Source organism: Panthera tigris, chromosome C1, assembly GCF_018350195.1.
Source record: "Panthera tigris isolate Pti1 chromosome C1, P.tigris_Pti1_mat1.1, whole genome shotgun sequence".
Classification (NCBI taxonomy): domain Eukaryota; kingdom Metazoa; phylum Chordata; class Mammalia; order Carnivora; family Felidae; genus Panthera; species Panthera tigris.
In genome coordinates, this window is record NC_056667.1 from 86,726,855 (window position 1) to 86,739,641 (window position 12,787).

At 35.5% G+C, this 12,787-nt stretch overlaps 1 pseudogene; it reads right to left on the minus strand.

Moving 5' to 3' along the window:
* Nucleotides 1-716: 716 nt before the first annotated feature.
* On the minus strand, nt 717-2,078 carry LOC102955846 (annotated as a pseudogene).
* Nucleotides 2,079-12,787: the final 10,709 nt, after the last annotated feature.

The window sequence follows — 12,787 nt, forward strand, 5'->3', positions numbered from 1 at the left end:
CTATATAATATATTTATACAGACATATTCCCAAATCTTTCTTCTTTTACCAATCAGAACTGCCATTCATACCATTTCCTGTTATGCATTCCACCCAAGATAGGCCATTCCATCTGTTGATTCACAGAACTTGCTTGCTTTGTCTCATGTGACTCTACAACCTAAGAAACTTGTACAAACAACCTTTAAGACATCCTTCTACTATGCAGTAGGGACAACTACAGAAGGTATTTAGAGTCAGTGTGCACTCTTGGTTTGCATGGTCTGTTTTGGTTTGTTTGTTTATTGTTGATGTTTCTTGGAGAGAGAAAAAAACACAGCATAAAAGTAGAAAATAAAACCAAGGCTCATTTTTCTCTATCTGAAACTACAAATGCTAATTTTTGCCGTTTACACTTTTAATCTAATTTTTGAAAAACAAAAACAGCACAAATACATTAAATTCCATTTAATCAGTTCTCAAAGGCAATTGACATTTTGAGTTTGTATTTTCTGGTTTTTAACCCATTTTTTTTTCATTTGAGACATTTATTCAAACCCATCAGAGAAACGGACAGCTTATGTCTGTAACAAAGCATCATGTCTTAAAGCTTAGGTCCGTAATTGTATAAGAGAGTATATACTGCTACCTACAAACTAACTGATCACAGCATGTTTCAATGTTTAAAACAGAATAGGCTTCCCTGTAAAAGCAGCACCTTTGTGACATTTTTAACTTTAGTATTCCTGTTCTTCTTCTTGATCCTCTCCTTCAACAGAATCCATACCATCCTCTTCATAATCCTTTTCAAGGGCAGCCATGTCTTCACAGGCCTCAGAAAACTGTCCTTTTCCCATGCCCTCACCCACATACCAGTGAACAAAGGCTCACTGGGCACACATCAGGTCAAACCTGTGGTCCAGGCGAGCCCAGGTCTCAGCACTGGCTGTGGTGGTGCTCAGCATACACACAGCTCCCTGTACTTTGACCAGGTCTCCACCAGGTACCACAGTGGGATGCTGGTAATTAGCCAATGGGATGCTGGCTCCAACTTTGAAGCCGATGGGGCACTAGCCCACAAACTGGATGGTACGCCTGGTCCTGATGGTAGCACTGGCAGTGTTGACATTTTTGGGAACCACATCACCACAGTACAACAGGGAGAAAGCCATGTATTTATCATGGTAAGGGTCATATTTCACCATTTGGTTGTTTGTCTCAAAGCATGCCTTGGTGATCTCTACTACATAAAGCTGTTTGTGGTAGGCTTTCTCAGCAGAGATGACAGGAGCATATGTGACCAGAGGGAAGCGGATGTGGGGATAGGGTACCAAGTTGGTCTGGAATTCTATCCGAAAACATTTTGGACTCCATCAAATCTGAGGGAAGCAGTGACGGAGGACACAATTTGACATGTTATCTTATTCAGGTTAGTGTAGATTGGGCATTCAGTGAGGTTTCTACCACAGATATCATACATGGCCTCATTGTCTCCAATGAAGGCAATCAGAGTGCTCCAGTCTGGTGTGAGTAGTGAGAATGGAGTGGTAGGACTCAACTACAGCTGGGGAAACCTGGGGGGCTGACTAAATGGAAAACTCCAGCTAGGACTTGTCACAATCGACAAGAAAGATGTTCCATTACCAGGGAGGTGAACCTAGGACCAATTCCCCCTCCAAGGCCATGGAAAACCAAGAAGTCCTGGAGACCTCGTGCACTGGTCAGCCATTTCCAAATTCATTCCAAGACATTGTCAATGATCTCCTTGCCAATGGTGTAGTGCCCTTGGGCATAGTTGTTGGCTGTATCTTACTTGCCTGTCATGAGCTGCTCAGGGTGGAAAAGCTGATGATAGGTGCCAGTGCGAACTTCATCAATGACTGTGGGTTCCAGGTCTACAAACACTGCATTGAACACATGCTTGCCAACACCTGTTTTACTGAAGAAGGTATTAAAAGGGTCATCTTCTCTGCCAATAGTATTGTCACTTGGCATCTGACCATCAGACTCATGCCGTGTTCCAGGCAATAAAGCTCCCAATAGGCATTGCCAATCTGGACACCAGCCTGGCCAACATGGATGGAGATGAATTCACACATGGTTGCTGCTTTGTGGCTGCCAAGCAGATGGCAGAGAAGAAGAGACATTGTTATAGTGGTCGATATAATATAAACTGTTTTCTTTAACTTAGGATATGTAATACATATATAGAAGAGTATAAAATAAAACATGTTCACTTAAATGCATTATTACAAAGTGAACACTGTGTAAACATCTCCCAGGTCAAAATATTAACATTGTTAGAATCTCAGAAATTATTCCCAACTGTCCCTTTCCCATAGTATCTTTCTTACTCCCTGTAAAATACCACTGCTCTGACTCCTGTGACAGTCATTCATATCCTTGCTTTGTTAAGTTTAGTCTCCACCTATGCATTCCAAATAATCTAGTTTTGTCCATTTTTGAAATATATATCAATGAAATCATACACTTTATATTTTACGTGTCTGGCTTTCACTTGATGTGATACCATTAGATTCAAACACATAGTTTGCACGCTTCCTTGCTGTATTGTGTGCCATTTCCTGACTATACAATTTAATTCTTTATTATTGACAGAGATATGAATTGTTTCATTTTTCTCAGTATGACCAACATATGTATCCTAGGGTAACTGAGCATGTATTGTCTAGAGTATATTCTTGGAGTAGAATCATATTTGATAGGACATGTGAATTTCTAACTTGACCAGACAGTTCCAAACTCCTTCAGAAAGTCAGTGTACTAGTTTATACTCCTACTAGTAGTCTATAAAAATTTATTTGCTCTATGGTTTTGGAGAAATAGAATTATTTATGATATTAATGTAATAAAGTATATGTAATACTCATTACAGTGAGTGTAAATGGTACCTATTAGAGTGTTATTTTGAATTTACTTGATTTTAATGAGATGACCTGAATTTTCATGTTTCCCCTATACTTAGGAATTTTTTCTGAGAATTATGTAAGATTTTTATTCATTTTCTATTGGATTATTTCTCTTTTATCATTGATTTATAGGATTTCTTTATATAACCTAGATATTAATTCTATATTTTTGTTATGTACTACAGATATCTTCTGCTAGTTTGCACATTTGCTTTTAATAATGTCTATAGTTTTTTTCTTTTTAGTTTCTTTTAAATGTTTTTATTTATTTTTGAGAGAGAGAGAGAGGGAGACAGAGCACAAGTGGGGGAGGGGCAGAGAGGGAGACACAGAATCCGAAGCAGGATGCAGGCTCTGAGCTGTCAGCACAGAGCCCCATGTGGGGCTAGAACTCATGAACCACAACATCATGATCTGAGCCAACGTTGGGCACCCAACCGACTGAGCCACCCAGGTGACCCTATAGTTTGTTTTCTTTACACATTTACTTACCTTAGGTTTTCCATCAATGGCAGATGTCCCTGATTCCCAAACTTTCCTGAGGTACTCCAAGATCCCTCACTGAATTCACAGGGGTTCTCCAGGACACTTTAAATTTTCAAAGGAAATTCAGCAACACTGAATACTGTGTAAAATACTTTCTTGAAGAAGTTTACAGTTTCATTATTAGATTGTTCTTCATTCTTTTGAATGATAACATGTTTGCTAAGCTAGGTTTCTGGTATTTTTTGTGGTCAATATAGACACAGATGACACACTCTTCACAAAATTAACTCAAAATATGTTATAGACATAAATGTAAAATTCAAAACTATAAAACTCCTAGAAGATATCATAGGAGGAAACCTAGATGGCCTTGGTATGGTGATGACTTTTCAAACACAACACTGAAGGCATGACCCATGAAAGAAAGAATCGATATGTTGGACTTCATTAAAATTAAAAACTTCTGCTCTGCAAAAAATAATATCAAGAGAATTAGAAAAGACTGGGAGAAAGTTTTGCAAAGACACGTCTGATAAAGGACTGTTATTCAAAATATACAAATAACTCTTAAAACTCAGCATTAAGAAAATAAGCCATCTAAGTTAAAAAATGGTCCAAGATCCTTAACAGACATCTCAGCCAAGAAGATATACAGATGGTAAATAAGCATATGAAAAGATGTTTCACATCATATACCATTAGAGAAATGCAACTTAAGACAAGGACATACCTCTGTACACCCATTGTAATGGCCCAAATCCAGTACACTGACAAAACCAAATGCTGGTGAGAATATGGAGCAACAGGAAGTCCTATTTATTCCTGGTGGGAATGCATACAATCATGTAGCCACCTGGAAAACAATTTAGTGCCTTCTGATAAAACTACTTGACATATGATATAGCAATCACACCTTGGTGTGCTAGCAACCAAGGTGTCCTTCAGCAGGTGAATGAATAAATACTGTATATCTACACAACAGAATCTTAGAACTAAAAAGAAATGAGCTATCAAGTCATGAAAAGACGTGTAAGAAATGTAAATGCATATTACTAAGTGGAGAAAGCAACTTAAAAAGGCTGCTGACTGTGTTATTTCAACTGTATGAAATTTTTGAACAGGCAAAATTATAAAGACAAGAAGATTAGTGGTTGCCAGGATTTAGAGGAGGGAAGAGGGATGAATGGATGGAGCATAGATGACTTTGGGGGCAGTGGAAATACTCTGTCTGATACCATAATGATGGATACATGTTATTATACATCAGTCCAAACCCATAAAATGTAAAACATCGAGAGTAAACCTAAATGTAAATATGGACTTTGGGTGATTGCAATCTGTAGACATAGCTTCATCAATTGTAATAAATGTACTACTCTGGCGAGAGATTTTGATAATAGGGCAGTCTATGCAGGTGTGGGGTATGGGGGCTTTGGGAAATCTCTGGCTCTGAAATTTGCTGTGAATCTGAAACAGCTCTAAAAAAAGTCTTAGAATAATTTTTAAAAATTTAAAAAGCAATTTCCACTCAGAAATGAATTTGAAAAAGAAAATGAGGGTGGCAACCATCTAATCTAATTCAAAGGTTAAGAAGTTGTACAGCACTCAGCAGGCACTGCATCCCATTAGTAAGTTAGTGAGGTTATTTAAGAATGAAATAAAAATATTTTTTTTCAATTTATGCACATTTATTTTTCAAATAGCTACTACACTTTTAGGATATAAATATTATGTTTTTAGAAACTGTTAAACAGAATACTTGAGTGTTTCTTTTGGCCTATGAATATAATTAAAAAAAAAATTGAGACTCCCAAGGATGTCAGGAACAGACAAAATTTAAGAACTTCTGGAATAGTGTTGCATAAAGGAAGGTTCTAATTGATTGATTTGGGAAAATGTATAGGCATACCTCAGAGATATTGTGGGTTCAGTTTCAGACCACGTCAGTAAAGCAAATATTGCAATAAAGTAAGTCAAATCATTATTTTGGTTTCCCAATGCATATGAAAGTTACGTTTCCATTATATAATAGTCTTTTAAGTGTGCAATAGCGTTATATCTAAAAAATACATGCCTTAACTAAACATACTTTATTGCTAAAAAATGCTAACCATCATCTGAACTTTCAGTACACTGTAGTATTTTTGCTGGTGGGGGATCTTGTCTCACTTATGGCTTCTGACTCATCAAGGTGGTGGTTATTGAAGACTGTGGTGGCTGTGGCAATTCCTTGGAATAAGGCAACAGTGAAGTTGGACTCTTCCTTTTGTGCACGATTTCTCTGTAGCTTGCAATGCCCTTTGATAGTATTTTACCCACAGTAGAACTTCTTTCAAAAGGGGAGTCAGTCCTCTCGAACACTGCTGCTTTATCACTAGGTTGGTATGATATTCTAAATTCCTTATTGACATTGCAACAGTCTTCACAGCATCTTCACCAGGAGTACAGGAGTAGATGCCATCTCAAGAAATCACTTCCTTTGCTCACCCATGAAAAGCAACTCCTCAGCCGTTAAAGTTTCATCATGAAATTGCGGCCATTCAGTCACATCTTTAGGCTCCACCTCTAATTCTAGTTCTCTTGCTATTTCCACCACACCTGCAGTTACTTCCTCCGTTGAAATCCTGTGCTCCTCAAAGTCATCCATGGGGGTTGGAATCAACCTTTGTTTTTCTTTGTTTTTTAGTTTTTACTTGACTTCCAGTTAGTTAAGATACAGTGTAATAGTAGTTTCAGATATACAATATAGTGAGTCAACATATTTATGACACTTGGGGCTCATAACAAGAGCACTCCTTAATCCCCATCACCTACTTAACCCATCCTCCCACCCACCTCCCCCCTGGTAACCATCAGTTTGTTCTCTATAGTTAAGGGTCTGTTTCTTGGTTTGTGTGTCTCTCTCTCTTTTTCCCTTTGCTCATTTGTTTTGTTTCTTAAATTCTACATATAAGTGAAATCATATAGTATTAGTCTTTCTCTGACTGACTTATTTTGCCAAATATAATACTCTCTAGCTTCATTCATGTCATGACAAATGGCACGATTTCATTCTTTTTTTGTGGCTGAGTAATCTTCCATTATACATGTATACATGTATACATATATATTCCATTGTGTGTGTGTATATGTGTATATATATTAATATATATGTATAATTGAATTACATATATTATATATATTAATATATATAATTCCATTATACATTTTATATATATATATATACTTTTATATATATATATATATATATATATATATATATATATCTCCTTTCATCAATCAATGGACACTTGCACTGTTTCCATAATTTGGCTATTGTAGATAATGTTGCTATAAACATTGGGTTGCATGTATCCCTTCAAATTAGTATTTTTTATCTTTTGGTAAATACCTAGTAGTACTGAGGGTAGTTCTGTTTTTAACTTCTTTAGGAACCTTCATACTGTTTTCCAGAGTGGCTGCACCAGTTTGCATTACCACTAACAGTGCAAGAGGATTCCTCTTCTTAAACATCCTTGCCAACACCTGTTGTTTCTTGTGTTTTTTATTTTAGCCATTCTGACAGGTGTGAGGTCATATCTCATTGCCATTTTGATTTGTATTTCCCTGATAATGAGTGATGTTGAGCATCTTTTCATGTGTCTGTTGGCCATCTGGTTGTCTTCTTTGGAAAAATACCTGTTCTAGTCTTCTGCCCATTTTTTAATTGAATTATTTGTTTGGGGGTGTTGAATTTTTTAAGTTCTTTATATATTTTGGATACCATCCCTTTATCATATATGTCATTTGCAAATATCTTCTCTCATTCTGTAGGTTGCCTTTTAGTTTTGTTGATTGTTTCCTTTGCTTAGCAGAAGGTTTTTATTTTGATGAAGTCCCAATAGTTGATTTTTGCTTTTGTTTCCCTTGCCTCGGGAGACATATCTAGAAAGAAGGTGCAACTCCAGTGTAAAAAAAGTTACTGCCTATGTTCTTCTCTAGGATTTTTATTGTTTAAAATCTCAAATTTAGGTGTTTAATCCATTTTGAATTTATTTTTGCTTATGGTGTAAGAAAGTGGTCCAGTTTCATTCTTTTGCATGTTGTTGTCCAGTTTTCCCAGCACCATTTGTTGAAGAGATTGTATTTTCCCCATTAGATATTCTTTTCTGCTTTGTCAGAGATGAATTGATCATATAGTTGTGGGTTCATTTCTGGGTTTTCTATTCTGTTGTACTGATCTATGTGTCTACTTTTGTGTCATTACCATACTGTTTTGATGATTACAGCTTTGTAACATAACTTGAAGTCTGAATTGCGATGCCTCCAGCTTTGCTTGTGTTTTTCAATGTGCTTTGACTACTTGGGGTCTTTTGTGGTTCCATAAAAATTTTAGAATTGTTCACTCTAGCTCTGTGAAAAATGCTGTTGGTATTTTGATACAGATTTCATGAAATGTGTAGGTTGTTTTAGGTAGTATAGGCTTTTAACAATATTTGATCTTCCAATCCATGAGCCTGGAATGTTTTTCCATTTCTTTTTGTCCTCTTCAATTTCTTTTATCAGTGTTTTATAATTTTCAGAGTATAGGTCTTTTCACTTCTTTGGTTAAGTTTATTACTAGGTATCTTACTGTTTTGGGTGCAAATGTAAATGGGATTGGTTCCTTAATTTCTGTTTCTGCTGCTTCATTATTGGTGTATAGAAATGCAACAAAATCTCTATGGTGATTCTGTATCCTGTGACTTTACTGAATTAGTGTATCAGTTCTAGCTGTTTTTTGGTCAAGTCTTTTGGGTTTTCTATATAGGGTATCATGTCATATGCAAATATAGAATCAACTTCTTACAAGTTCCTGTAAATATTGATATTTTGACCACTTCCCATGAATCACAAATGTTCTTAATGGCATCTAAAATAGTGAATCCTTTCCAGAAAGTTCTCAATTTACTTTGTCCAGATCTATCAGAGAAATCACTATTTATGGCAGCAATAGCCTTCTGAAATATGTTTCTTAAATAATAAGACTTTAAATTCACGACTCCTTGATCCATGGGCTGCAGAATGGATGTTGTGTTAGCAGGCATGAAAACAACATGAATCTTTTTTTTATCATTTAAAAAAAATGTTTTGTTTTTTTTTTTGAGAGAAAGAGAGAGAGTGTGTGTAGGGGGAGGGGCAGAGAGAGAGGGAGAGAAAGAATCCCAAGCAGGCTCCATGTTCAGCACCAATCCTGATGTGAGGCTCGATCCCACAACCCTGGGATCATGACTTGAGCTGAAATCAAGAGTTGGACACTCAACCAATTGAACCACCCTCGCCCCCCAACATGAATCTTGTACATCTCCATTAGAACTCTTAGGTAACCAGGTGTTTTTTCAACGAGCAGTAGTATTTTGAAGGGAATCTTTTTTTTCTGACCAGTAAGTCTCAATAGTGGGCTTAAAATATTCAGCAAACCATGTTGCGAAAAGACGTGCTGTCATCCGGGCTTTGTTATTCCATTTAGAGAGCACATGCACAGGTAGAATTAGCACCGTTCTTAAGGGCCTTTGAATTTTTAGAATAATAAATGAGCACTGGCTTCAACTTAAAGTTGTCAGCTGCATTAGCCCCTAACAAGACTCAGTCTGTCCTTTGAAGCTTTGAACCAGGAATTAACTTCTCTACAACTATGAAAGTCCCAGATGATATTTTATTTTAGTATAAGGCTATCTCATCTACATTGAAAATGTATTATTATAGCCACCTTCATTAATGATCTTAGCTAGATCTTCTGGATAACTTGCTGCTTCACCTTACACTTTTATGTTATGGAAATGGTTTGTTTTTTTAAATCTCATGAACCTCTTCTGGTTTCAACCTTTTCTTCTGCAGCTGCCTCACATATCTTACCTTCATAGAATTGAATAAAGTTAGAGGCTTGCTCTGGATTAGGCTTTGGCTTACGGGGGTGTTGTGGCTGATTTGATTTTCTATCCAGACCACTCAAAGTTTCTCCATTTCAGTAATAAGGCTGTTTCACTTTCTTATCATTTGTGTGTTCACCGGAGTAGCACTTTTGATTTACTTCAAGAATGTTTATTTTGCATTCTCACCTTGGCTGTTTGGTGAGAGGCCTCCCTTTCAGTTTATCTTGGCTTTCGACCTGCCTTCCTCACTAAACTTAATAATTTCTAGCTTTTGAATTAAAGTGAGAGATGTGCAGCTCTTCCTTTCACTTCGAGGACCTTGTACAGTTTTTATTGGCGTAATTTCAATAGTGTTGTGTCTCAAGAATAGGAAGGCCTGAGGAGATGGAGAGAAACAAGGAACCGCCAGTTGGTGGACATATTCAGAACACACACACTTATCAATCAAACCTACTGTCTTCTACAGGCATGGTTTATGGCATTCCAAAAGTTATGATAGTAACATCAAAGATCACTGATCAGATCATCATACAAATATAATAATGCAAAAATTTAAAACATTTTGAGAATTACCAAAATGTGACACAGAGACACAAAGTGAGCAAATGCTGTTGGAAAAATGGCACCCGTGGACTTCCTTGATGCAGGGTTGCTACAAACCTTCAACTTATAAAAAAAATACAGTATCTACAAAGCATATCAAGAGTTGGATGAAATCAAGAGTTGGACGCTTAACTGACTAAGCCACACTGGTACCCCAATAACCTGGGTATTGCCTCCAAAATCTTATAATAGGAGAAAGAAATAACATTTATTTTGTCTCTGATTTTCTTTGTGATGACTACTCACTGTTTTTTTTTTATTGAAGTATAGTTGACATACAATGTTATATTAGTTTATTAGTAATATTAGTTATATTAGTAAAACAAAGTGCAATAAAATGAGGTCCAACTGTACAAATTCTATAGTTGAACATATAACTAATAAGCTGGGAGACTGAGTTGGAACCGAAATATCCCTTCATATTGTGCCTGGATAAGCTTTAGTCTCATTAACTGAATAGCAATTTCAACATGGCTGTCTCTCTGCTTAAATTGACTCAAATTTGTCATCATGAAATTTTGTTCCTCATGATTAAGTAATCTTTAATAGGTCATTTAAAATGTGTCTTTAAATAAAATAATAGGCCCAATATACCTGACTGTTACCTCTTAATTTCCTGCTTTAATTATTGTAATTAGTAGTTCTTTATTCCATTTAATGCTACACAGCTATAACAAGTAACCTTTAGCTATTTTGATGATCTCTATAAAATTTTAATGTTTAAAACTTGTTATGATACTTTATTACTTTTCTGAGCATTCTGATTTTGTAGAATAATAATACCACTAACTTTAAAAAAAACCCATCTGAAGTTATAGCTATTGATGTTGGAGAGAAAGAAAAATCAAAAAATCTTGTTATGTGTACAACTTCACTGCTTTTCTCTGATATTTCTTTTTCTTTTCTTTATGTAGGAAATGAATGAGCGGAGGTTTGGGGTGGGACAAATACCAATAATTTCATTAGGTGAAGCTGTTTTTCCATTCATTTTTGCGCATGATGGACAGAAATGTTCTTAGGCCCAATTCTACTCGTTTTGAATTTTATTTACTATATACCTTTACATCAGTTCTTTTTTTTTTTTTTACAAGTTGTCTATTAATTTGCAAATGATACATTTTCCAAAATAAGCAAACCAAATAAAATAATAAAAATGTCTTTGGAACAACCTTTGAATAAAACTTCTTTCATAAAAGCTGTTATTCTATACAAAATATATTTAAATTATTATTTCATTTGAAGTTAACAACCACTCTGTATTTATCAAGACAAAAGAAAAAAACAAACTTAAATAGATAAGATGATGTTCCAATTCTCACCTATATATTAGTGGATATAATTCATTTTTTAAAAGTATATATTTTAACTCAATATCAAATGTCCATTCCAATGTACTATGCTAAATCACTTTTTTTATAGAAATTAAAAAGGAACAAAAATATTGTTGACAGGTTCTCTTGTGTTTTGTTTTTCTCAGGGAAAAAAAAGAAAGTTTGAAAGAAAATCCTAAGTATTCTGAATAATATTATTTGCCTCTCCTTTTCATTGTAATTATGATTTCCCCACCTCCTCCTTGAATTTATGTTAACTGATTGGAGTGTCTTTCTCAACATATGTGGAGTTATTCTATACTGTGAAATATTCCAGCCATACTCTATGAGCCTAACCTGGCTTGTTATCTGTTTTTGATAACCAACAAATTTTTTAAACACCACTATACCCATTTATTTATGTACTATTAATGTCTGCCTTAATGGTACAAGGGTAAAATTGAATGATGTGACAGAGACTGTATTGGCCTGCAATGCATAAAACACTATCTGGCCCTTTAAAAGAATTTGTCAATCACTGTTCTCTAGTAACAATATGAACAAGAAAAGTCTACTGCACTTTTAAGCATTAAAACCAGATTGAATGAACAAGCTAAGAGAAAACATTTAATATGAAGCTATGACTTGCAGGTGTCATAATATATTTTGTATGTTAAGAAGAGTAAATTCACAGGCCTAATATTATACTCTTAACTTTTTATTCCTTTTATTTTCTTGTTTGCTTTCTCATAAATTTTATAATTTCATTAGTAGATATAATAGTATTTACCATTAAACCCAGGTCTTTCAGGATAAATTAGGTCAGAAAGGAAGGAAAAAGAAAAAATGTATGCCAGGCAGAGGAAATAGCCTATGCAAACACCTGTAGAAATGAGGGAATATATAGTTGAGATTGTTGGAGTAAAAGGTGTGTAGAGAAATATTTAAGGTTATAGCACATACATTAGTGTATAATCCCTCTGTATGCTGTAAATTAAAGATGATGACAATTTTTTGACAACTCTCCACATGAGAGGTGTGAGCTATATCTTTCCCTTTGTAATATGGACAGGCTATTGACTTCCGTGGCTGATAGAATATAGAAGAAATGACACCGTTTAAGGTTCTGGACCTAACCTTAAGAGACTGTCACATTCCATTTCTTGTCTCTTGGAATTGTTATTCTGAGAATCAGCTGCCATGCTGTGAGAAGCCCAAGCCACATGGAAAAACACATGGGATTACTCTAGTCAGCAGCCTTAGCTGAGCTCCTGGCCAGTGACCTCAGTATCAACTTCTAGTTATGAGAATAAGACATATAAGACATGCAGCTTAGTTGAACCCAGTCTTTAAAAATGACTTCTACCTCAGCTGCTACTTGACTACAATCACATGAGACCCCTGAGCAAGAACTATTCCACTGCACCCAGAGAGCCCATAGAATTGTAAACAACAATAATAAACTGTGATTTTAAGATTTGATGTAATTTGTTGTGTAGCAACACATCATCAGATCATTGTTTCTCAAAATATTCATAAGCAGCATGTCTATGGATCTAAATATTTTTTAGTTTATTGAAGATATGAC